This window comes from Sorex araneus, chromosome 1 (genome assembly GCF_027595985.1).
Source record: "Sorex araneus isolate mSorAra2 chromosome 1, mSorAra2.pri, whole genome shotgun sequence".
NCBI classification, from domain to species: domain Eukaryota; kingdom Metazoa; phylum Chordata; class Mammalia; order Eulipotyphla; family Soricidae; genus Sorex; species Sorex araneus.
The window spans coordinates 19,896,842-19,904,163 of NC_073302.1; positions in this window are offsets into that span (position 1 = coordinate 19,896,842).

The window sequence follows — 7,322 nt, forward strand, 5'->3', positions numbered from 1 at the left end:
TGCCCCAGCTTCTATCAGATTCACCCCATCCTTCTCTCTGCTTCAGGTAGTGTCCAAATTCTCCTGTAAATTGTGAGGTGCTGATGAAGGACTTCTTAAATGTTTCTAGCTGCAGTTCCAATAAAATCTCAAATAAACATTTACAGTTTGCACAGCCAAGTCTTACTTATTCTTGATTAACTAGAGAGAGAAAGAGAAGACAGTAACAAAAAAAAGGAAGACGGGAAGAACACTTGCTATTGAGAATTTATTCTTGGCTAGGTTCCCCTTGCAAAGTGTTTTGCCCCTATTAACTTTGACCTTACCTAGAAACAGGGCTTATTTACCCCCATTTTGTATGGGAAGAAACTAAGCTTTAGAGAGCTTAAGAAAAATTTACCCATTGCTGCATCTCATAAGCAATAAAAGCTTTCAGACGCATTACATTTCTCACCTGTCACTGTCACTGTCCTCCCATTGTTCATCAATTTGCTCGAGTGGGCACCAGTAACGTCTCCACTGTGAGGCTTGTTGTTACTGTTTTTGGCATATTGAATATGCCACAGGTAGCTTGCCAGGCTCTGCCGTGCGGCCAGGATACTCTCAGTAGCATGCCAGGCTCTCCGAGAGGGGACAGAGGAATCAAACCTGGGTCAGCTGCGTGCAAGGTAAATGCCCTACCAGCTGAGCTATCGCTCCAGCCTATTTCTCACCTAATCTTTTTTTTTTCAATTTCCTGTCCAGAGCTCCCAAACTATAGGGGGAAGATAGTCAGAATTGTCATGTGTGCAAAGTGGGAAGTAAGCACAGGACCCCACACTTGCCTTGTGCTTTCAAAATCAATACCACAGTTTTCTAATCCCATTTCCCCACTGAAGTCACCCCCAGAAAATGGCTTAAGTAGAAATCGATGTCTCCGCAAGAACTTGAAATAGCATAATAAATTGCTGCTCCAGAAAGTCCAATTAATCATTAAAGAGACAAGCTAATGATTATCATTATTCAAGAAAATAGGACGGCGGCCCCTGATTGCAGCAATCAACTCTCAAAGCAACCTCCGGTGCTGTTGTGAAGTGAAGAAGGAAGCTAGATGAGCATATGGACATCTCCTTGTGCCTCCCCCCTTCCTCAAAGGGAATTCTGGAAGCTAAATGTGGTTTCGCCACTAGCATGGGTATGCATTTTATAAGGAAGGGAATGAGTCTTTAATGGGAAACTTAAACCCGCCTGTCATGAAGATATGTTGTGTGGACTCTCAGCCCCCACTAAGAACCACAGAAAGAAGATGGAATCTAGTTTAGAAAAAGCCTAGACTTTCCCAGAAAAGCCTATAAACCAAAGACATAGGATCTGCACTTTGCTCTACCTCACACTTTGACAAAATTGTTATGAATTTCATCAACATCAACCTCTTGTCCCAAGTGTGGCTCTAAGCTCCAAGGAAACAGCCACAGACAACATTGGAAATTGCGGGTCTAGACATAGCTGATTCAGGACTAAAGAACACACTTACAAGAAATGAACAGAAACTTCCTCAAAAAAGGAAATTCAAATGGCCAAAAGGCACATGAAAAAATGTTCTACATCACTAATCATCAGGGAGATGCAAATCAAAGAAACAATGAGATATCATCTCACACTACAGAGACTAGCACCCACCAAAAAGAACAAAAAAAAAAAAAATCAGTGCTGGTGCAGATGTGGAGAGAAAGGGACTCACATTCATTGTTGGTGGGAATGCTGACTGGTCCAGTCTTTTTGGAAAACAATATGGACAAACCAAAAAAATTAGAAATTGAGATCCCATATGACGCAACAATACCACTTCTGGGAATATATGCCGGAGATGCAAAAAAAATACAGTAGAGGGACTGGAGCGCTAGCACAGCGGGTAGGGCGTTCAATTCCCAGCATCCTATATGGTCCCCTGAGCACCGCTAGGGGTAATTCCTGAGTGCAGAGCCAGGAGTGACCCCTGTGCATCGCCGGGTATGACCCAAAAAAGAAAAAAATATACAGTAGAAATGCATCTGCACTTGTATGTTTATTGCAGCGCTGTTTACAATAGCCAGAATCTGGAAAAAAACCAAATGCCCGAGAACAAAGAACTGGTTGAAGAAACTTTTTGGTATATCTACACAATGGAATACTATGAAACTGCTAGAAAAGATGAAATAATGAAATTTGCATGTAAGTGGATGGACATGGAGAGTATCATGCTAAGTTAGAAAGAGAGGGACAGACATAGAATGACTATACTCATTTGTGGAATATAAAGTAACATAATAGGAGACTAACACCTAAAGACAGTTGAGATAAGGGCCAGGAGGATCGCACCATGGCTTGGAAGCTGGCCTCGCGTGCTGGGGGAAAAGGAAGCTGGGACAGAGAAGGGACCACTAAGTAAATGATGGTTGGAGGGCTAGCGTGGGATGGGAGATGCATGCTGAAAGTAGACTATGGACCAAAGATGATGGCCTCTTAGTACCTGTATTCCAAACCATAACACCCAAAAGGAGAGAGAGAGAGAGAGAGAGAGAGAGAGAGCGAGTAAGAGGGAATGTTCCCGCCACAGAGCCAGGGGATGGAAGGGGGTGGGGGTGGCAGGAGGGAACTGGGAACATTGGTGGTAGAGAATGGGCACTGGTGGAAGGATGGGTGCTTGATCCTTGTATGACTGAAACGTAATCATGAAATTTTGTAAGTCTGTAACTGTATCTCACAATGACTCATTTAAAATAAAAAGATGTCATCATGACACCTCAGATGAAGCAGGTGTCCCCTCTCCGGCCACTCCAGAACAACTAGGCTACATGGGGAAAGGGTACAGGAAGGATGCCGTGGTCCGCAGTCTGGAATTAAACTTCAAGGAGTTGGCATTAGACTTCAAAGAGTCATTAAAAAAAAAAAACAGAAAACTTGGAAAGATAAAAAGTCTTAAAATGGGGCTGGAGTGATAACACAGTGGGTAGGGCGTTTGCCCCAGGGTTCGATTCCCAGCATCCCATATGGTCCCCCGAGCACTGCCAGGGGTAATTCCTGAGTGCAGAGCCAGGAGGAACCCCTGAGCATTGCCAGGTGTGACCCAAAAAGAAAAAAAAGTCTTAAAATTAGTCATTGTTTTAAGAGACAAGACAAATTCTGAAAAAGGAATAGCATATTGCCATCTCAGGAAGACAACCAGACAACATCTGGGAGAGCCCACCAAAACCAAAAGTCCTCTTTGCAACTCTCAGTCCAAGGAGAGAATCTGGAGTCAATAGAGGAAAAGGAATACATATTTATATATACATATATATATACATATATATATACACACACACATATATATATAGTAAGTCTTCCTGAGGCATGATCACTCCACATTGGAACTGCCCATACAGTTGAAATTCTCTCTCTCTCTCTCTCTCACTTTATCTCTCTCTGTCTCTCTCCCTCTCTCTACTCACTCTTTCCCTTGCTCTCTTTCCCTCCCTCCCTTTTTCTTCATCCCAAAATCTCTCTACCATATTACCTTTACACAACTGCCCAACACATAAGTCTGGAGGTATGTTCCCCAAAACAGCTGGTGATGTTCTCCAATCAGACTATAGACTCAGGGGGCTAGAACGATAGTGCAGCGGGTAAGGCGTTTGCCTTGCACGCGGCCGACTCAGGTTTGACTCCCAGCATCCCATATGGTCCCCTGAGCACCACCAGGGGTAATTCCTGAGTGCAGAGCCTGGAGTGACCCCTGGGCCCCTGTGCATCATCGGGTGTGACCCAAAAAGAAAAAGAAAACAGACTATAGACTCAGTATCCACAAATTCCATAACCATTCTAAGTGTGAGGTTTCACAGACCATTCCAAAACCAAAGCCTTAAGAAAATGTAGTGTTTTGAGAGGTTATCTATAAAGCAAAAATTATACTTTGGCCCATTGAAAAAAAATAAAACGATAATATCACGTCATAAAATAAAGCTGGATCCACATATCGCACTGCACATAGAAATCAACTCAAAAGACCTTGAGATCTGACCAGAATCCATAAATGCGCTGAGGAAAATATCAGTAGTTTGCTCCAAGATTTGACCCTCAGAGGTGCTTTCAATGATAATACTTTATTGGCAAAGGTAACAGAAGCAAAAATAAGCAAACAGGACTATATCAAAATAAAAACTTTCTGGGGGCTGGAGCAATAGCACAGCAGGTAAGGTGTGGTGTTTGCCTTTCACACAGCCGACCCAGGTTCGATTCCCAGCATCCCATATGGTCCCCTGAGGGGTGATTTCTGAGTGTAGAGCCAGGAGTAACCCCTGTGCATCGCCGGGTGTGACCCAAAAAGAAAAAAAAATTAAAAATATAAAAATAAAAACTTTCTGCATGACAAAAGAAACACATGCTAAAACTGAAGGACACCAGCCTGAGCAGAAGATAATATTTTCAGTCAAATATATAAAGGTCTAATATTCAAAATATACAAAGCACACAAAATATATAAATAAGGGAACTAAGGAGAATGGTGGAAGTACATTGGCCCTTTGGTTGTGGGTGTGGTGAGTAACAATGTATGTCTAAAGCATAAATATTGATACTATTGTAAGCCAAGTCACCTCAATAAAAGTTAAAAATTATTTAGAACAACAAACTAAACATATTTCCAAATAAAATTCCACTGTGATTCCAAATCTTATAAAAGTCAAATCAACCTTGGAGTTCATGATCACCATTGTTAGGTGTGCCGGTACACAAGCCCTTAAGTGGCTTAAGATCCACAAACTGTAGGACCATGAGCAGCCAACTGCTCAGAATCTCATTCCCTTCATTAACAAAATGAGGATAAGAATCAGTATTCCTTCTGATTTGGTTATGGAGAGGATTAAATGAGACCCACATATGAATTGCTCAGAACAAGTTCTCCATATGTGTCATCAAGGATTCTTATCATTACCACAGAATCTACTTCCATGGACTGAACACTATTTTCATTGTCCTTCTCTCAATTAATTCAAAATATCTAAGAAGGAAAGTCATAATTCTCTTGGTGAAGATCAGTTCACAGATGGTTAGCGTCAGCTTTTGTGGGCAAGCTTGCATCGTGTTTTTCCTTTTATGCTAAGGTGAGCACATTTCTGTCCTCAGCATTCTGGCATATGGACTCAGATCCAAGAAGCAAGCTCATTTAAACGTTGCATAATGGGGTGGGCGGAAATGATATAAGCTCTCATGTGCTTCTCTAGTCAAAGATTCTAATTTTGTGAAATAAGCATTAACCCTTCAGCTCTTGTAACAAAGTGGGACCTCATCGAAGTGGAATGATAGTACAGTGAGTAGGACATTTGCCTCTTATGTGGTCAACCTGATTTGATTTGATCCCCAGCACCCCATAGGGTTCTCCAAGCTTGCCAGGAGTGAGCCCTGAGCACAGCGAGATGTGACGTGCGCATGCATACACACCACACACACACACACACACACACACACACACACAACCAAAGAAGGACCTCCAAAGGAGCATTCCATATTGTTTCCTTGCGTTCATTTCCACACTCTCATTGGCTCCATTCCAAATGTATATTCACACACATTAACCCTCTACGTATGAGAATATGTACGTATTTACTCACTTTTAACCCCCATGCATACATATATATTCAATTCACCCCATGTGTGCATTCGCATTTTTACACACATTCACCTTCAAGTATGAGCATTCCTGTGTACACACATGACACTATACACACATATTTGCCCTTTGAACACACATTCACACACATTGAAACCCTCAAGTATATACACATTCAGTCCCGATGTACTTGCAGAAACACACGTGGACACAAACACACACATATACACACACACACACACACCAGACTGAGAATCCTTCTGCCCTTCTTCTCAGGGAAGTGTTCCCCTTGTGGATTTACTGTCCACGTAGGAGGGAGCAGAAGGGCTCCATCCTGGTAGGCCTGTTGCTTTGCCCTTGCTTGGGAGGTTCCGTGAATCCTATGAACTGATGCCAATTGAGAGTAGGGGTAAAACTAACTTGGAAGTTGGACCTAAGGACCTTTATCCTCCAACACATTATTCTGAAATAGTAAAATGAAGATCCAGAATGGAAGCACATTGTGGTGAGCGGGCCTTCAGCACATAGCTTGCGGTCAAACATTCACATAAACAGGTTGAGAAAGCCATTTTACAAGAACCAGAGGACTGGGACATTTTTACAAGAACAGGATGGCTAGCCAACAGGAACAGACTGCTGGATATCTACTGTTATCTCCCCTAGCTACCCCAGGTGCCATTGGTTACTTCTAGTTTTACCTTAAAGGCCATGACGCAAGTAGATTGAAATCTAAGCATACATAAGCGCTGTGGAGTTACAATAAAGTATTCTTTTGCTTTTGCTCACCTCTCTCTGTATTTGTGTGTGTGTTTGTCTCCCCTCTTCTTATCACTCTCGCACTATCTCCTCGTGAACCCTGTTACCCAGTTTCGTGGGACGAGACAGCACATCATTCTGGATCTTGTCTTAAAACCAGAAGCAGAGTGCCCTTGCTTCTAGCTGGGTCCCTACAGCCTTCATACCATATTCTACTGTCTTAGCAGGCCCACCTTCACGTCTCAAACCCTCAGAAGGTTTTTCCCCAAACCTTCCAGCACAGCAGGAGCACAGAAAACACAATGGAGAAGATTAGTAGAACCCTGCCAAGCTCAATGAGTGAAAGTAATAATGCAATCAGTTTTGTATAGCCCCTAGAGAATAACTTTAATGACACCATCTTGAGGATGTTTCATGAATGCAAATAAATATTGGCACAGTAGATGGCAAAGGACAAGAAAGTATGAGAGCTAAAATGAGAAAAATATAGTAGGAACTGACAGAAATGAAGAGCATGGTATCTGATATTAAAAAACTTAATAGTCCTTGGGCATACACATGACCTGTGTGGAACAGGCCCAAAATAGACCGGAGGAATTGATTTCGCTTTCTCAAGACTCTTTTTACAGGAACCCACATCGTAAAATAACTGGTTTTTCTGCCCGTGAGCAAGGAACTCGGATACAGGCACCCCGAGTTGCAAGTCACAAAAAGGGTGGTGGTCAGACCAGGTAACCAGATGCCTCTCACAAGACCCATGTCACATGACCCATGACTGCCCTTAAACCCAGGACATTCCTAAGCACTGACGCAAATGCTGATCTCTAAAACTATAGGCTAAGGAGTGATGTCCTTTTAAATGGATTGGATAGGAAGGTGTGTATTATTACAAATCTATTGGCTATGAAATGCGCGGGCTCTGCTGTAATGGCCGGTGAAGGCCTATATAAGATCTCCTTTGGAGAAGCTCGGGGTCTTGCCC